At 42.3% G+C, this 20,627-nt stretch overlaps 1 long non-coding RNA gene across 1 annotated transcript in view; it reads left to right on the forward strand.

Annotated features, from left to right (window-relative positions):
* Positions 1 to 20,627, forward strand: part of LOC135095530 (uncharacterized) — an 81,474-nt gene that overhangs the window by 9,217 nt on the left and 51,630 nt on the right. The window lies entirely within an intron of this gene.

Consider the following 20,627-nt stretch of genomic DNA (forward strand, 5'->3'; position numbering starts at 1 on the left):
GGGTGGTATCATCAGCGTAGGAGTGGATAGGACAAGAAGTTTGGTTTAGAAGATCATTAATGAATAATAAGAAGAGAGTATGTGACAGGACAGAACCGTGAGGAACACCACTGTTAATAGATTTAGGAGAAGAACAGTGACAGTCTACCACAGCAGCAATAGAACGGTCAAAAAGGAAACTTGAGATGAAGTTACAGAGAGAAGGAGGGAAGCCATAGGAGGGTAGTTTGGAAACCAAAGCTTTGTGCCAGACTCTATCAAAAGCTTTTGATATGTCCAAGGCAACAGCAAAAGTTTCACCAAAATCTCTAAAAGAGGATGACCAAGACTCACGAAGGAAAGCCAGATCACCAGTAGAGCGGCCTTGACGGAACCCATACTGGCGATCAGATAGAAGGTTGTGAAGTGATAGATGTTTAAGGATCTTCCTGTTGAGGATAGATTCAAAAACTTTAGATAGGCTGGAAATTAAAGAAATAGGACGGTAGTTTGAGGGGTTAGAACTGTCACCATTTTTAGGAACAGGTTGAATGTAGGCAAACTTCCAGCAAGAAGGAAAGGTAGATGTTGACAGACAGAGCTGAAAGAGTTTGACTAGGCAAGGTGCAAGCACGGAGGCACAGTTTCGGAGAACAATAGGAGGGACCCCATCAGGTCCATAAGCCTTCCGAGGGTTTAGGCCAGCGAGGGCATGGAAAACATCATTGCGAAGAATTTTGATAGGTGGCATGAAGTAGTCAGAGGGTGGAGAGGGAGGAACAAGCCCAGAATCATCCAAGATAGAGTTTTTAGCAAAGGTTTGAGCGAAGAGTTCAGCTTTAGAAATAGATGTGATAGCAGTGGTGCCATCTGGTTGAAACAGAGGAGGGAAAGAAGAAGAAGCAAAGTTATTGGAGATATTTTTTGGCTAGACGCCAGAAGTCACGAGGGGAGTTAGATCTTGAAAGGTTTTGACACTTTCTGTTAATGAAGGAGTTTTTGGCTAGTTGGAGAACAGACTTAGCATGGTTCCGGGCAGAAATACAAAGTGCACGAGATTCTGATGATGGAAGGCTTAAGTACCTTTTGTGGGCCACTTCTCTATCATGTATAGCACGAGAACAAGCTGTGTTAAACCAAGGTTTAGAAGGTTTAGGACGAGAAAATGAGTGAGGAATGTACGCCTCCATGCCAGATACTATCACCTCTGTTATGTGCTCAGCACACAAAGACGGGTCTCTGACCCGTCTTTGAAACCAAACACTTTTCTTCAATTGTCATAAATATCTGGAATTGTCTTCCACCAAGCGTCATTAACTCAGGTACTGTTGACTTATTTAAAACCTGGCTTGACAAGTGTGTAGACACTAATTTCCGGTTGTCATTGTTCATGTCTGAATAACAAACACGTTCACTCCGCATTACCTGTCACCTGATGGGTGTATATATTTCACTAAGGAAGAGAAGCAATTACTATGTAACAAAGATAATATATGAGTCAGAATAGAGAGACCTTAGTGATGGCTTGTTCCTCGGCGAATTTCTGCTCACCCTGTCACAGTAATGGTGAAAGGAATGGAGTCCTTGCAGAGCAACTCACCCATCACTATAGTCTACTTAAAATGTGCCCCAGAAAGTCATGATTTAAGGTAGAGGAAGTGCCTCATCAGATGTCACAAATAACAGGATTGCCTGTGCAGTGTATTTGCTAAAAGTTGTCATCATTTCTTTCTTAGTTTCTTCTCAAATTCCATTTTTTTTTCTATACAACATGGTACCATTTCCTTTTTTCCTGCCAGCCTTGGCTGGAAGAAAGGGGGATTGGAGGGCAGGAGGAGCTTTCTTCTGTGTTATCCTGTCTCTCCCACTAATAGAGTAGAATAGTTACCCAAACAGACTTCCAAGAACCTCATGGTCTGTTGCTATTTGGTCTTCTTTTGTATTCCTTTAGTTCCTCTTTCTGCGCTATCATGTTTTCTCTCCCACTAGTTAGCGTAGATTGGTCACCCAAACAGCCCAGTAAAGAACTCAGAGTATGTTGCTGTTTGGATTTTCTTTCCAGCGTTCCAGGAGGCGGCTAAAGACCCAAGGAATGCCCGCCGCTGTCAGGCTCTCTGATCTCACCTGCTGCTGTGTGCACTCCATGACATACTCCCACAAGTCCACAAAAATTACTTAATTATCGCTGTGAGAATGAATGTTCACGTTCGAATCAGCAGCAGTTTTTTTTTTTTCTTATTGAACTTTTGATGTTCCATGAACACTGGAAGGGAAATCATGTATTCAAATGTATCTCCTTTACCGTAGCGCGAGTCTAGTGGATAGAGTGACAGTCTTCGGAACCCAGAGTGTGGAGGGAATCCATTACAAATTATTATAGATAAATAATGTGATAAAAAAAAAATAGTTCACATAAGATGGGGAAATAGATGGTGATGCACTTACAGTTTGGAGTGAGGGAAGTGAGGGGCGCGTAGTTCGAACCCCCCTCTCTCAGAACTTACAAAAAACTTCAAAGAGCATCCCTCCATCACCATGTGTGCCTCAGACACACAGGTACGGTGATGGAGCTGCCCACGGGGAGGAGGGGAGGTGAGTGCACAGCACCTCCCTACCTTCCCCCGGGGTGGAAGGCACCGCCTTACCACCCCTGGGAGAGCAAGGGAGGTGAGTGCACAGCGCTTCCCTTCTCTCCTCTACCTAACTAGCCCTGGCAAGTCTACGGACTACCAGTCAAAAAAGAATAAAAAAAAAAAAAAAAAAAAAAAAAAAAAAAAAAAAAAAAAAAGATAAAAGAAAATAAAAATAAAGGTGAGTGCATAGCCCTTCCTTTCTCTCCCCACCTACCAGGCTAAAAAATAAATTAAAAGATAAAAAAAAAACAATAAAAAATAATAATAAATAAAAGATACGAGCTACCAACTTACCCTGAAAAAAAAATAAATAAATAAAAGATTAATGACTAACCTGACCCTGGCACCACCAACCTGAATGACTGTGAATCTGACTCTGACCACCAATCAACCAACCAACCACCTCCCCTGGGAAGCATGGGGGGTGAGTGTGCAGCACCTCCCTACCCTCCCCAGCAAACTCATCCTGGCACCTCCAAAGAGCAACTCCAAATGTGCAGCCCACCAGTACCTCCTACTGTCCCCATCCTGGCAACTGATACTGGCGACTCAAAAAACAGCCAACCTGACTGACTTGCAAATGTGTCATCTGGCAAAAGACCACCAAACTGACTGACCCATGGGAGGTGAGTGTGCAGCACCTCCCTACCCTTCCCAGTCTCCCAGTTTGACGTTGACTCATCCAACCAACTCCAAAGAGCAATTCCAAATGTACAGCCCACCAGTATCTCCTACTCTCCCCACCCTGGCAAGATGAGGGCGTAGCACTTCCTTACCACCCGTCAACCTGACTGACCATGGCACTTCCTCACCACCCGCAATCTGGCTTTGACCATGACTTACCCTGCAACAGACCACTAAGTTGACTGACCCTGGGGAGCATGGAAGGTGAGTGTGCAGCACCGTCCTACACTTCCCAGTCTCTAACCACCAATCTGATTCATCCTGGCAGCTCCAAATGTACAAACCCTGACTACAGACCTGACTGATCTTGATCCCTACCGTATCCTAGCCTGTCCTGGCAAGGTGAGCGCGTAGCACTTCCCTATTGACCCTGGCAACAACCAACCTGACTGACTTGCAAATGTGTGATCTGGCAACAGACCACCAAACTGACTGACCCTGGGGAGCATGGGAGGTGAGTGTGCAGCACCTCCCTACTCTCCCCAGTCTCCTAGTTTGACTCTGATCATTATCAACCTGACTCATCCTGGCAAATCCAAAGAGCAGTTCCAACCCTACCGACCACCAACCTAACTGACTCTGACCACCAACCTGACTCATCCTGGCAACTCCACCAACCTGACTGACCAAGAAGAACAAGAAGGAAGAAGAAGCATCATCATTACAACCATCAGAGGAACAACTCACTGACTCCACCTGTACTGACCACCAACCTAATTGACTCCAGCTGTATCGACCACCAACCTAACTGACTCCACCTGTACCGACCACCAACCTAACTGACTCTAACTGTACCGACCACCAACCTGACTGACTCTAGGAAGCAAGGGAAGTAAGTGTGCAGCACCTCCCTAATCCCCAATCTGATTTTGACCCTGGCAACTGATCCTGACTCTGGCAACAGATCACCAGACTGACTGACTAAAGGGAGTTGAGTGTGCAGCACCTGAAGAAGAACAAGAAGAACAAGAAGCACCACCATCTGAGGAAGAAGAAGCAGCAACACCATCGCTATCCTGGCAACTCCAAACAGTAACTCCAACTGTACCGACCACCAACCTAACTGACCCTGGGAAGCATGCGAGGTGAGTGTGCAGCACCTCCCTACCTTTCCCAGTCTCCCATTTTGACTCTGACCACCGACTTGACTCATCCTGGCAACTCCACCAACCTGACTGACCAAGAAGAACAAGACGAAAAACAAGAAGCACCACCATCAGAGGAAGAAGAAGAAGCAAGATCATCACAACCATCAGAGGAAGAAGGAGCAGCACCATCGCCATCCTGGCAACTCCAAAGAGCACCTCCAACTCTACCGATCACCAACATGACTGATTGGGGAGCATGGGAGGTGAGTGTGCAGCACCTCCTTAACTCCCAATCTGATTCTGACCACCTACTGACTCTGGCAACAGACCAGCGTAACACCAAACTGACTGACCCTGGGAAACATGCGAGGTGAGTGTGCAGCATCTCCCTTCCCTTTCCAGTCTCCCAGTTTGACTCTGACCACCAACCTGACTCACCCAGTTTGACTCTGACTACCATCCTCATTGATTCTGACTCTGACTCTGACTCTGACCTCCACCTGACTGACTCTGACCCCTACCCTCTCAGCCTGACTGACCCTGGCAACTGTTCCGGCAACTGACTGACTCTGGCAGCAGACCACCAAACTGACTGACTAAGTAAGAGCAACTCCAACTGTACCGACCACCAACCTAACTGATTCTGGGGAGCAGGGGAGGTGTGAGTGTGCTGTACCTCCTCCTCTCCCCACTCTGACCCTGACTACAGACCTGACTGATCCTGATCCCTACCCCCCCCAGTCTGACTCTGACCACCAGCCTGACTGACCCTGGCAACTGATCCTGGCAAAGTGAGTGTGCAGCACTTCCCTGCCACCAACCTGACGGACTCTGGCAACTCCAAAAACAACTAACCTGACAACTTCAGACTGACTCCGGGGAGGAGAGGAGGTGAGTGTGCAGCACCTCCCTACTCCTCAATCTGACTGACCACCAGCCTGACTGGCAACAGACCACCAAACTGATTGACCCATGGGAGGTGAGTGTGCAGCACCTTCCTATCCTTCCCAGTCTCTCAGTTTGACTCTGACCACCAGCCTGACTCATCCTGGCAACAGTTATAGGAGTAGCAAGGTAGCCGGAGCCTGATTGACTGATGCCTCTCTTGAAAGCGCCAGGCACAAAATAGAGAACACAGTAAGAACACACCTACCTGTGTTCATGAATAAGCCAGGAGTACGTTGGTAGGGTACTGTCTATAGAAATACTGTATATTGTGTTGTGATGTGTGATCCAACAGCGCGCCCGCGGGCCAGTTGATTTAGTGTGGCCCGCGTGTACTCATTGATTAATTTTATAATATGAAAAAAATAACACTCAAATGACATTCAACTATGGTGAAGTGTGATGACTAATAACGATTAGCTTGTCATGACATTGCTGCTAGAATAACATAATGCCTGCACAGCGAAAGTCCTTCCCCATAGTTATGATGTAGGGACGTGGGTATATGGTACACGTCATGAACACGGCCACTTCTTTGTGCCAAGAACATTTTCATAATGTCTTGTTAGTATTTTTGCATTCACTCACAATCTCAGCTAGTGTACAGTGGATTGGGGTCAGGTTTCAGATGAGATGTCGGGAGCTGTATGGCCTTAGGCCTAGTTGCCTAGCATACACCGTTACAAGTAACTCTCTTCCACTGTCGGGATTCTCACATTGGAATTAAATTCGTGGAATTCGTTTCCGTTTTTTTTTTTTTTTTTTTGTCCCAAGCGAAGCACTGACGAAGTACATGGCACTTGTATAGACAGATCGCCACTCCAGCAGCCACTATAACTCAGTGCTCAGTACATAGCGTGTAATGCTTGGTAAATTTGGAAGTGGTTTTTACTGCACATTTTGCAACCTTGAGTGTACTGCCTTCACCTCCACCCACCACTCACTCTCACTGAGGCCTTCATGTGAGGTACATCGCATCCCTAAAGTCCATGTGCGCGGCACTTGGTATAAAGTACTGTGCAGGATGTGCTTTATTAAAATTAATTTTTCGATGCTTATTCTTCAGTTTACTTCGTCATCCATAATCAATATTATCATTATTAGTAACATTTATCATTCCAGTGTGCACTTTTATCTAGTGAACATAAAAGAAGAAACATACAAACTCATTAACGTTAGCAATTTTTCTTCTTTTGGTGTATTTAAGAGTGTAAAATTTTGCTGATGTAAGCATCACCGCCAGGCAGTAAAAGGTGCGGTATCCTCAGCAACATTAGAACTTTTACTTCTGAGATTTACGGAATATGAACAGAATGCGCACTTGTAGTCACGCTGAGATGAGTAACACGGCACTCAGTTTTTCTGTGTTCATCGTTTTCCTTTAAATCTCAAGGTCCGCATTGTGAAACATTTCGTTCGCTTGCAGATACTATTTTCAGAGGCGACATAAATGAGTCGTCAGGTTCCCATTGGTATTTTTCCTATTGAGAGCGTTGAGACCTTGTCAAACTGTCACTAAAATCATGAAAATCTTCAGAATTCAAATAATTTCCATTACAGCTCGATATAAGTAATCGAGATTAGGCGAATAAACGTTCAAGAATATAAAACAAAAACCTCTGACCTGCCGATAACCTCCTCACATTACACAGTAACCGATACATTCCCAGCATATTAAAGGACTTCGGATTACCGATCACGGGACACAAAGTTATGGTGAGAAAACAGAGCGAAATTTGAGATCTTTATTACTCTTACGTTTCGAAAGTAAGTCTTCCTCAAAGATACTCTCTGAGGAGGACTCACCGTCGAAACTTAAAAGAAACAAAGATCCCCTGCTTCATCTTGTGTTTCCTCACCACGACAATCCAGTCCTTTGTCTGATCTACACTACATAAGTGCGTCATGTTACTCTACCTTTGTCCACGTCTGTCCCATCGTCACCATAATCCGCTGGGTCGTCGTAAGCATGTGGAACTCATGCAAGGGGGTGATAATAATTATGAATGTAATCTGAAATATACAGAGTCACGTCCTCTTTTTGCTCAGACGCATCGTTGGGGCAGCAGGACACGCCTGAGAGGAGGGCCGGGAACTGCATGGGAATGGTGACATGGGAGTACTGACGGTCTCTTCCTTGTGTCACTGGTGCATCAAAAATTAAAAGCTAAAGGAAAATTATAATCTGATGAAATAACATATGTAAATAGACAAATAGATAATATTCAGTAGTGTGATAGTACAGATAAATAAATCAACAGAAAACGGTCAAAAGAATGAGAAAAACAAATATATATTGTAATCATAAATCATCATCATAGATAAATAAAGAATATTGTAAGTAAACAGAAGTCGTCTGATCTGCTTAGAATGTCTGGGTCATTACTGTGCTCTGTAAGAAGGCTCTCTACAGGTCAATGGTTTTTGTTTCGTGTTCTTGAAGATTTCTCTGCCTGGTTAGTTTGATGTACTTCTTCATTACTAAATACAGAAATGTTTAGCTGAAAGTAAACTATTAGTAATCTGTCATACTAGGTTACTGACTTACACTCCCCTGGAGTGGAAGAAGATCCTCGTGCACCTTGCGGCTCCCTTTGGTCTGCTTTGGCTGTTTCTAAGCCTCTGCAAACTTGCGGGCCTGCAGCCTGCCCCGCTGGGCAAACTCGGCCCGGGTGTGGGCCGCCCGTTCCTCCTCCTTGCTGTACACCTTCCTGGTGTCCGAGAATTTTACACCATACATTGTCATTTTTAGATTCTGCTCTGAGGTTTTGTTTTGTTTTTTAAGTTTATAATCTTAGAAAAGTACCTGATTTCCAGTGTGTGCGATTCCTGGAGAAGTGAGATGAGACTTTAGAGGCGTGAGGGATGGGGAAAGAGTGGCGACGGCCGCGAGAAGGGGTGAGGGAAGTGATCAGTGGTGATAGGTGATGATGGGTGTTGCTTGGGGCGTGTGAAGTGTTGCTGGTTAGTGTTTGAAAAGTGTGCTTGAAATCCTTTGCTATGGAATTGATTAGGAGGTACGGGTGATGGCTGATGGCGATAGGTGCAGGATCGTCAGAATTATGTTGTTTTGCAAATGGGAAGTCTCATAACATGGTGAATATAACGGTGCCCCTCCCTTTGCATTTAACAGAACACTTGGTAGAGAAAAAATAATAATGAAGTTTCACTCAAACTACATAGATTTGTATGCTCTAATACTGAATGGAAGGAAAAGAATCTCTGATCCACACATTCTTATTCTTTCCAAATCAAGCGAAATGGTGTAGTGCTTTGATAACACTGAGCCACCGGCGTTCACGTGACAAGTGTGGGAGGTTGCACGATTATTAAGGAACTCGTTAATTAAAAAAAAAAAAAAATGCAGATCCTGTGCATCCCATGATGATACATTTATTCCTGCCAATTTTCTTGCTACGTAACTTTATCACTCTTCATTTCCGCAAGTCTGTAATTTCATTGCTAAAAGAATGAGTGAAAAAATACATGTTATGAGCTAAGGATGAAAGAAGTGATGTAAGTATTGGCAGCAAAATCAATGTGAAAGAAAAGCAGAGTGTAAACTTCCGTTACTAGTTTGTAGTCTGTAGTAAGTGTGCCTGTCACTTGCTGCCGCCTCTGGTCAGTCAGCGGCGAGAAAAGTAGAATGCGAAATGCTCTTAGAAATTATTCCGTGTTTTGCTTATCTTGCTTTTATTCTGTAATCTAATCACACCATCATAGTCAGAAGTTTTCTTTCGAGTGAACCGCAAACGCAGCAAGGTGTCCGTCACTATCTTGGGCAAATCAAAGTTCATTGCCTCGAGGATGATATTGTGTATGGAGTATATAATCAGTTGAGTAATTTCATCGTAATTTAGTAAGATGATGCTTGGATACAATGTTATGTTCTTTCATAGTGGAATAATTTCAGCCCTTATATAATCATTCTGTGCTACAACTTCAGAAAGAAGATACATCCTTTCACCAGTACTGAATACATATCACAGAAGTTGATGTTAATAACATTATCAACATTATCATGGCACAAATATTATTAAACTGGTATTGTGTGTAAAGATATATGCCCTCACAGCACACACACGGAAGCGGGTATTCTCATATTCTTGACAATTATTTTATTTGATGTGACGATGTACCGGCGTGTTGCGTTTTGTCGTTGTGGTGGTGACTTGAGAGGTAGTCACTTGGTGGCAACGGATGATGATGGTGATGTGGTGCTGGTGCTAAAGTGATGTTGGTATAGTTGTATTCATGTTGTGATATTACGTTACTATGGAAATAACAAGTAAATGTTATGGTGTTCTGGTGTTGATGATGTGTGTGATGGTGTAGTGTGGTGGTGGCAATGCAGCGGTTGTGTTGGTGGTGTTCTTGACATGGGGAGGGTGGTGCCTCTATATTGTGGATGTGATTATGATTTTCTCATGCAAGGACTCACTGTATTGGTGTTGCATCCTGAGAGAGAAGTGGAAGGAGTTTTAAACACCCTGGATGCCACAACTTGATTTTTCACATCTCACTGACAAATTCTATTCCTCGAAGTTTAACCGGATGGCGTCTCTCTAAGCACGCCATTGTCTTCAGCACAGCATGAGATAGCGTGAAATAAAAATCACGTCACGACAATGGCTATTTGTTTTTTTACGTGGCTTAAATAATTTCTTTAGTGCTTAAGAACTGTTCGTGTATAGATAAAAACAAGTCTCGATAACGTTATTTATAAACAGAATATAATTAATACATAAATAAGGGACGGGAAAATGTAATAATATTGGCTGATGAAAGTCGCTTCGGATGGCAAGATAATGCGAAGTTTTAAAAAATCTGCCGAACATTGTACTGATGATAATTCCAGCAATGGGAGGGAAAAAAGACGCTGATCAGAAATGAGTTTAAAATTGATATCTTGAAAACATTTGCTGATACAAAATCCAGTGCGACCAGAAAGAAAATATGAGGAAGAGTTGAGTCTCGTGTGGTTCATGTCCCCGAGTGTTGAAAGAAATAAGAATAAGACTAAATTAAATTGGCCATCTTTTATTCTCTCTCTCTCTCTCTCTCTCTCTCTCTCTCTCTCTCTCTCTCTCTCTCTCTCTCTCTCTCACTGGACCCAATAAAACGCAATAAAATATGTAATATTCAATGTATATTTCAGATTATTAGTTGTCAGAATATAACAGGACAAATTTTAAGACTTCTTTACTTTTTTTTTTACTTATGTAAAAATTTAAGACGTCTACTACATATGTTAGTAAATCACATTAAGAGATGGTGAAATCGTTTAAAGAATAACACGTGACCTTTTTTCTGTTTTTCAAAGGTTTATTATTGTTGACATGAAGCTTTTGAAATCACGAATTTTCAAGTTAATTTATCGACAAAAAAAAAAATAAATAAATAAAAAAAAATCAACGGAGAAAATTCTTGTCGAGCATCGTCTCCTGTTATGCTATACAAATCTTTCGTAACACTAGACTCAAAAGGATATTAAAAGATAATTATTTACGATATAATAAGATGATGAAAGTTCTCAGCTTTTATAAAATGAGGTCTTAGTTGTGACATTTACATCTGCGCTATATTCCTCTGTAATGCTTTGTAATACCAAATTAAAAGGATAAGTATTTTCACTTCCCTCATAAAAGAATGGAAGAAGCTCCAGGCCATAATAGTGCAGCGCATCAGGATCATAATATCAGGAAATAAGGGCCTTACTGATTCAAGGGTCTGGTGTAGGCTTTCCCTGACCACCGGCAGTGCTGTGTTTGAGGGCACACCCCTAGAATGGGCCATTTGCTGTTATACTTCACTGTCCCTTACAGAACAATAAGCACGTAAAGGGAACGCTGCGTTATGGCACGAGTAACGCCCTGCCCAGTCACCATTGCAGAAGGAGTCAGGAAGTGCAGTATGCCAGAAGTGGATGGTGAATGTTAAAATGTTATAATGCCTTTTCATTGCTACGTCTTAACCTTTCAAACTGAGGCCTGTGTAGGTTCATGGTGTTGCATTGCTCAATAAATCTACTTGCCCATTACTCTCAAACGATTCAGCGTCTTATTTCAAATACATTAACTGACCCTCGGGAAAGTTTAAAGGGATTTCAAGGGTGGTCATGATTCTGGTGGTAGTTTAACAAGGCTGCGCCACGAATGAGAAAAAATAACCATGGAAACCCGACGAATAATGTGTGTTGTTAAAAATTTTCCTTACGAAAGTCCGCAACGTTTCAAAATACGGCAGTTTTATAATAACGCGGATATTAATGAATTGCTGGGAAAAGAGTATTTAATGACAGTGGTTTGTAAAAGTCTATTTTTTTCAGAATCTTTATGCGGTATTTGTTTGAGAACTTGTTAATTCAGGTGCCAGTATTAGTACTGTACACAGATGGAAAGGAAATGACAAGAAAATGGCTCAGAGCAGGAAAATTAGATCACACGACAATTAGATGTCTATGCCTTTTGATTACGAGCATATCGCAGGAACACATTATGATCCTGAGCTTGAAACTTTACAAAACTTTACTGCTGTATAACTTGAATGGCAGTTTCCCTTAAACGGTGCTTGCTGGGAATATTCACGGCCTTATTTATAAGCCGATAAAAAGTAAATAGAGACAAGGCAGTATGTGCTTAACGCAACTCCTGCATCATACGAGGTAAAACACACACGCACACACACACGCACACACACACACACACACACACACACACACACACACACACACACACACGTGCTATTATAACGTCACTATCCAATGGATTTATGTGCCGCTCAGTGAGGTGCCGCGTTAAAGCCTCCCAAACAACACATAATTTCCTCTGCTTACACGAGCGACTAACTCAGTGCCAGTGTAGAGCAATAGTTACGGGGGTTCTCCGCCACTGTGTCACGCTGCTCCTCCTCCACATTTTTAGTCTGGCTCTGCATCAACACTTTGACGGCTTTTTGTTTTGCAAATGTAAGGTCCAACCAAGGTCCATGTAGACAGGTCAGCCAGCCGAGTGGGCCCAGCGCCGGGGGAGCAGGGGTGATGACGTCATCACTCCACACCTCCCCGCCACTCACAGTACTGACTTTAAACTTGACCACCCTTGGAGCCTGTTATCTCTTCCCCTCCCCTCTTTTTTTAACTGCACTACATATTGCCTACATGCATTACTAATTGGATGAATAAATGGAATATTAAAGGGTCTATTGTAAGCACAAATATATTCATAATAATTATGGCAAACAGTAGTCATAATACAAAGAAAAATTAAGTTCACACCATTCATAATATTAGCATAAATATTCAATATTTGTTATTGAATATAAACCACTTAATCATAACATAAACAACAATGGAAAACAGGTAATACAGTCCTTGTGAAAAAAAAAAAAAACTACATGTCATTCATGTGGTCAGTTCCATTAGCTTTCTGTTTTGACCTTTGCATGATTTATGTTATTTTCTTATTTGTTTTAATGTTATTATTTAGATTACTAATTCTAAAGTACACAAATATTTGGGGAAAAAATTATATGACATGATGAGGTACACCAAGTCCAACATTTTGTAATTCACGAACAAGCGTTTTGAAGCACTCTTTTCCTTCCTTGAGACTGTCACCGTTTATTACTTGAAATGTTTCTCTCATAGTTGTTAACTGGGAAAAGAAGGTGTCAGCAGGAACAAACAATCCACCTGTGTTTACTTCATCAATCCATGTTTTAGCCATGGCAGTAGGCCTACAGTCACTTGCTTTGTGGCCTAAGTGAGGATATTTTGTGTTAAATTTTTTAACAATATAACCACCAATGTATTTGAGAGATTCTTCTTCTATAACTACGTGGATTGCTTTCTGTGGATTAGAAACTGAGATTACACAGTCTCTTGGGTTTTCATCAATGTTATCATACTCATAATTTACATCAGGCCCAACATCCAAATCTTTGAAGCAGAGACTAGTAATGTACAGTTCTGATGCCAACTGCCTCTCATCAAAACATGAAACTTCATTTTCCCTTTTCTCAAATTTAGTTTTATTTGTCAAACAGTCAAAATTTGCTGCAGTTGTATTTGGTTTCTGAGCAAGAAGTGTAACGTCTTTTCCTAGAAGTGTTTGAGGCGGTATTTAAAAGTTACAGCATTTGGATGGTCGTATGTTCCTCGCATTTGCCGTATGTACCCAAATAAATGCTCCAGGCTGTCTTGATTTAGATTTCTATTTAAAATATACTCAAGGTCGAGACTTTTGCAGCATTCTGTACAGTCCTGTTATTGACTGAGATGATAGTATCACTCCCTTCTGAAATTTATAGAGGCCTTTTGACACTGGGTTTTTTAATCTCATTGATGTTATTACCTCAGTTATCCTGTTTAAAACACTAACCTGATGATCAGAGTTCATTCCAAATGCATTAAGTGATTGTTTTTCACCAAACTTATGTGAGGAATTCAGCACATCAAACCATTCATCAACAAGACCTATGAAGTCAGCAGTTTCCTTCCAACATCTACTCTTCAACAGACCCCTCTCTCTCTCTCTCCAAAATATTTCAGAGAACTAGAACATGACCTTGACATCAACTGAACTGCATACATAACCCGCTGTCGCTGTGGGCCCTCTATATTTACAAGCATTTCATTTGATTTGTAAGCTAAACCATATTCAGTTTTACTTGCTGTCATCATTTCACGAATACAAGAATCATTCACAAAGCTTCCATCCTGTAAATAAAACCCTGAATCGAGAAAAATTGTTCCTTATCAGCTTAATCAAATGTGGAACGTCTGCAAAGGCAAAAATATCCCGATCAGGGGCAGTTGGGTTTTTAAAGGGAAATTTTTTTTTGCCACAGTATCAATGCCAAAATCTTTCCACATCTTCAGATTACTCGATCCCAAGTCATGAACAATTGCAACAGCAGGGTATTCTGCATACTCAACTTCTTTTATTAAACTTGTCAAAATTTCGTGCATGTCAGATATATCATAACCATAATAAATTGACTGCTTCCATTTTGCTACAAGTCCACTCAGCATCACAACCTGAAGTTTGTCATGAGGTTTGTATAGTATATCCTTACCCTTATCATAACTCCATTCACTTGCGATGCTCATTTCATCTAGCGATATTACACATAGTCTTCCTGTGGACTAACAAAATTTGATTTAGTTTTCATAAGTGACAAAACAGAATGCAGAATGCCAGGTTCACAATAAAAATTCTTGGCTCGTTCATTTAATGTTGACTTACAAGGCAAAGGAATGCCCTTCTTAGTTCTCAGATATTCATAACATTTGGGGCTCATGCTTCTCAGAGTTAATGCCGTTGATATGTCTTCATCTGGCCAGTGTCTAACATATTTCTTGCTTATGATGGCATCAGTTTGTGTTTTGCTGAAAATGGGTCTTAAAATGTTTTCAATGATACAATGCACTTCACTTTCGTTTACTGATGAATCAGATATGTTTTTTTTTTTTTTTCATTCAAAGCAGCATTCTGTTTTTTTTTTTTTTTCAGATCTTTATTCTCATTTTCCAGCTGCTGAATTTTGTGAGCAACAGTTCACAGACATTGGTGCCACTCACATCACTTGTGCCCTCTTCTTTTTCATATTGATCACTTTCATTTATTACATTGGCAGGATGAGCCAACACATCTTGTAAGCTTGTTTCCCCACTACTTGTTGCCTTTGTAGATTTTTCAGTTGCGCTAGCTGGCAGTGCATCACTGTTGTTCCCTCTCCCGATTCTTGATTCATATTCAGCTTCAGACAATATTTCGTGCACAGTTCTTTTGTGTCCACGTTTTTCTGTCCTGGCAGACCTCTCACTGCATCTTGCCCTTACACTTTTACCTGCAATTCTTAAAATTAACATCAGCTTAACCCTCCCTGTACCAATACTCGTTTTTACTAATAAAAGCACATTTTTCTGATAGAAATGCCATTGAAGAAAAGTCTTAGAATCAAGGCCAATTTACATTGTTCTTGCTTAGATTCATTTCTACTATCAGAAAATTATACTTTCATCAGTGAAAACGAGTTGGGGCTGAAACTGAAGTAGGTTTATACCTAAATAACACTGGTAATGCCTTTGCTTCACAGGGAGGCTATATAGCACTATAAGCACCACAGAGACATGCAGTAATCATTTAGAAAATTCATCAATTTAACCTACCTTGAGGTAAATTAAGGGATGCAACTGCGGTATCTGTCAGTGGCCTGTAACTCTTGGGTGCCTCAGTGCCTAAGAGACGATGCTTTAAATCATCCTTGTAGTCAGAACTTGTAAAATGCATGGAACATATCACTGCATTGTCTACACTGAACACATCACCTCGGGAACAAGCTTGAATCCGCTGCTGTCTGCGATTTTTTTCCTTGGGAAACTTGAAATACTTAATGCCTAAACCTGCTGTTTTTGTTTTCGTGTTACCGCATGCAAACACTGAGCAATTGTTCGGCATGTTTAGTTGTTTACAGCACTGTGGAGAGTTTGATGAACACTCCAGCTAGCCCAGTGTCCACAATCGATATGTAAACAACAGGAAACCTCAGGCGTCAGGCCAAAGTGCCCGAACGTCCCGCCAAAAGTCAACTGTCAGTGAGCACTGGGCTGGGGTGGCGCGGGAAGTGTGGCGTGGATGACGTCATCACCCCTCCTCCCCCGCGCTGGGCCCGCTCGGCTGGCTGACCAGTCTAGATGGACCTTGGGTCCAACCAAGAATACAAAAAAAATAAATAAATAATAATAATAATAATAATAAAAAGGCATAAAAGAAAGCACCCGGTACGCCATTCCCCCCACAAAAGGTATAGATTCCACAAAGTCGGCAGCTTATTTATGGAGATGCCTTGATACTCATCGTAGTTTGATGAAGGAGGTAAAACTGAGATAACTGAGATTCATTTTACATCTCGCATGATCTTAGTGACAGGTGGAGTGTAAATGGAACAAATTATTCAGTATCTCGGGAATATCACATGAATGTAATAACGGTAATGATTGATTAACAGGATTGTACTAGACACAGCGGCGATGAAATCTTTCCTCATATTCTAAGACTCATTGTACCCTCATCAGGAATACCTTCAAAAGCCGCGGAGTACGCTAGTCGCTTTTCCGTGAGTGTTTTGCCCATTAAAGATATAGACCACTCCCTGAGCTGTCACTAGAATCTTGAAAAGCTTCTAGAAAATTTTTCGAAATTCTTTAAAAACCACAAAAATCACCCCTAAAGCAAGTCAGAAAAAGAGATAAGACCTTAAAGCATTTGAGAATCCAGCGCCTTGTAGCGGGGGAGTACACGAGAAACAGTGACTGTTCCTCGAAACCCCCGCCTTTAAAAAGATATCACAGAACTGGGGGTGAGGGAGTCTTACTATTTGCAGGGAGCGAGGCAAGGTAAATATACAACACGTGGTAGTGATTGTCCCCCGGGCCTGGGTGTTGCCGCGAACGTTGCTGCTCCTTTACTTAACAATGCTTCGATGTTAATGGAGAAGGAATCGGATCCGCGCTTACGTTTTCCTCGAGCCTGTTGTTCATTTCATATTATAATTCCTCGGGTGGAAAGAATACCGAGAGAGAGAGAGAGAGAGAGAGAGAGAGAGAGAGAGAGAGAGAGAGAGAGAGAGAGAGAGAGAGAGAGAGAGAACCTGGAAGGGGGAATGGGAGGCGAGGATGGAGACCAAGGGAAAGAAATGAGAGGAAAGGGAAGGTGAGAAGACAGCGAGGAAGGGAAGAAGACAAAAGTGAGAAAGGGAGAGTGAGAGAGAAATAGAGGAAAGATAGAAGATGATGGAGCGTAAAGGAAAAAAAAGGAAAGGAGAGGAAAGGTGAGGAGACAGTGATAAAGAGAAAGACAGAGGAGAAGAGAAAGAAATAAGAGAGAGAGAGAGAGAGAGAGAGAGAGAGAGAGAGAGAGAGAGAGAGAGAGAGAGAGAGAGAGAGAGAGAGAGAGAGAGAAATGGAAAGAAAGGATGGAAAGCAAAGGAAATAAAGGAGGAGAGACAAGGTGAAAATATAGTGAGGAGGGGAAGGATAGAAGTGGGAGAAAGGGAGAAGGAGAAGGAGGATACGGAAAATGAATGGGAGGAGAGGAAGTAGTGAAAAAAAAAGAGAAGAGGGGAAAGGGAAGAAACGGAGAGGAAAGAGAAAAAGAGGAGGGAAGATATATGAGGAAAGAGAGAAGGGGATGTGAATAGAAGAGGAAAGGGAGGAAGGAGAGAACAAATGAAGGTGAGAAAGGAGGAAAGAATATGGATGAGTAGGAGAGAGAGAGAGAGAGAGAGAGAGAGAGAGAGAGAGAGAGAGAGAGAGAGAGAGAGAGAGAGAGAGAGAGAGAGACATAAGAAAAATACGAGAAGGAGAGGAAAATATGAGCCAAGAGAAAGCTAGGAGGAGGTAATAGGGAAGTAGAAAGGGAAGAAGGGAAGAAAAGAGGAAACGAATATAAAGGAAAGAGCGGTACCATAAAAAAAAAATAAGGAAAGGAATGGGCGAGGGAAAATGGTAGGAAAGGACACTTGATAGATTAACTGATTCATTGATTGGTTAATTTTAATACACCGTAACAAAGTGAAAGAAGAGAAAAGGAAGAACGAGAAAATAGAAGAGAGAGAGAAGAGGAAGAAAGCAGAGAAAAGAGAGGAAAGAACTAGTGTTAAGGAAAAAAATCCATTTCGCTGTTGGTGTGAAAGGGATCGTAAAGACAGCTGGCCTTCTGGAAAACAATATCCGCTGCCTTATGAGCGGGGAGAACGTGTCGCTGCCCAGCCTGGCGTGCCGAGGGGTGCCCTGGCTCTCCGCCTCCCGCCTCGCACTGCTTCTTTCATGTCCACGTTTAGGCTTTCAATCCCAAACTGAAAACATGATGGCTGATTTTTTATTGTTGCTCAGTGAATAAGGAAACGTGATTAATAATTTACTGTATTCCAGAACCTGTGAGGCGCTGTTCTTTACAAAATATCCAAACAGACAGTTGGATCCTTATGATATTTTGACAGTGCATTCCCAAATGTGTTTAATTGAGGAGTTTACTCTTGGCAGTGAAGACGAAGCTGGCAAGAGCAGAGAAGACATTCTGACAGGGAAGGTTTTACATGACGTAGCAATGACGTAAATGAGATACGGGCTAGGAGAAAGGAAAGGAGGGAAGAGAGGCACCTAAGCGAAGGTGCCTCTGGCGTTTTGCCTCTGCTAGTTGGGGGGACCTGAGGAGGTATTTTGCTGATTTTCCTTGGAATGACTGCTGCTTCCGTGTCAGAGACCCGTCTTTGTGTGCTGAGCGCATAACAGAGGTGATAGTGTCTGGCATGGAGGCATACATTCCTCACTCTTTTTCTCGTCCTAAACCTTCTAAACCTTGGTTTAACACAGCTTGTTCTCGTGCTATACATGATAGAGAGGTGGCCCACAAAAGGTACTTAAGCCTTCCATCACCAGAATCTCATGCACTTTATATTTCTGCCCGGAACCATGCCAAGTCTGTCAAAACCTTTCAAGATCTAACTCCCCTCGTGATTTCTGGCATCTAGCCAAAAATATCTCTAATAACTTTGCTTCTTCTTCTTTCCCTCCTCTACTACAACCAGATGGCACCACTGCTATCGCATCTATTTCTAAAGCTGAACTCTTTCCTCAAACCTTTGCTAAAAACTCTACCTAGGACGATTCTGGGCTTGTTCCTCCCTCTCCTCCACCCTCTGACTACTTCATGCTACCTATTAAAATTCTTCGCAATGATGTTTTCCATGCCCTCGCTGGCCTAAACCCTCGGAAGGCTTATGGACCTGATGGGGTCCCTCCTATTGTTCTCCGAAACTGTGCCTCCGTGCTTGCACCTTGCCTAGTCAAACTCTTTCAGCTCTGTCAACATCTACCTTTCCTTCTTGCTGGAAGTTTGCCTACATTCAACCTGTTCCTAAAAAGGGTGACCGTTCTAATCCCTCAAACTACCGTCCTATTGCTTTAATTTCCTGCCTATCTAAAGTTTTTTAATCTATCCTCAACAGAAAGATTCTTAAACATCTATCACTTAACAACCTTCTATCTGATCGCCAGTATGGGTTCCGTCAAGGCCGCTCTACTGGTGATCTTCTGGCTTTCCTTACTGAGTCTTGGTCATCCTCTTTTAGAGATTTTGGTGAAACTTTTGCTGTTGCCTTGGACATATCAAAAGCTTTTGATAGAGTCTGGCACAAAGCTTTGATTTCCAAACTACCCTCCTACGGTTTCTATCCTTCTCTCTGTAACTTCATCTCAAGTTTCCTTTCTGACCGTTCTATTGCTGCTGTGGTAGACGGTCACTGTTCTTCTCCTAAATCTATTAACAGTGGTGTTCCTCAGGGTTCTGTCCTGTCACCCAATCTCTTCTTATTATTCATTAATGATCTTCTAAACCAAACTTCTTGTCCTATCCACTCCTACGCTGATGATACCACCCTGCACTTTTCCACGTCTTTTCATAGACGCCCAACCCTTCAGGAGGTAAACATTTCACGCAGGGAAGCCACAGAACACCTGACTTCCGATCTTTCTAAAATTTCTGATTGGGGCAGAGCAAACTTAGTATTGTTGAATGCCTCAAAAACTCAATTCCTCCATCTATCAACTCGAAACAAACTTCCACACAACTATCCTCTCTTCTTCGATGACACTCAACTGTCCCCCTCTTCTACACTGAACATCCTCGGTCTGTTCTTTACTTATAATCTGAACTGGAAACTTCACATCTCATCTCTATCTAAAACAGCTTCTATGAAGTTAGGTGTTCTGAGACGTCTCCGCCAGTTTTTCTCACCCCCCCCAGCTGCTAACTCTGTACAAGGGCCTTATCCGTCCATGTATGGAGTATGCTTCACATGTCTGGGGGGGTTCCACTCATATTGCTCTTCTAGACAGGGTGGAATCAAAAGCTTTTCGTCTCATCAACTCCTCTCCTCTAACTGACTGTCTTCAGCCTCTCTCTCACCGCCGCAATGTTGCATATGTAGCTGTCTTCTACCGCTATTTTCATGCTAACTGCTCTTCTGATCTTGCTAACTGCATGCCTCCCCTCCTTCCGCGGCCTCGCTGCACAAGACTTTCTTCTTTCTCTCACCCCTATTCTGTCCACCTCTCTAACGCATGAGTTAACCAGTATTCTCAATCATTCATCCCTTTCTCTGGTAAACTCTGGAACTCACTGCCTGCTTCTGTATTTCCACCTTCTTATGACTTGAATTCCTTCAAGAGGGAGGTTTCAAGACACTTATCCACCAATTTTTGACCACTGCTTTGACCCTTTTATGGGACTGG

Source organism: Scylla paramamosain, chromosome 49, assembly GCF_035594125.1.
Source record: "Scylla paramamosain isolate STU-SP2022 chromosome 49, ASM3559412v1, whole genome shotgun sequence".
NCBI classification, from domain to species: Eukaryota; Metazoa; Arthropoda; class Malacostraca; order Decapoda; family Portunidae; genus Scylla; species Scylla paramamosain.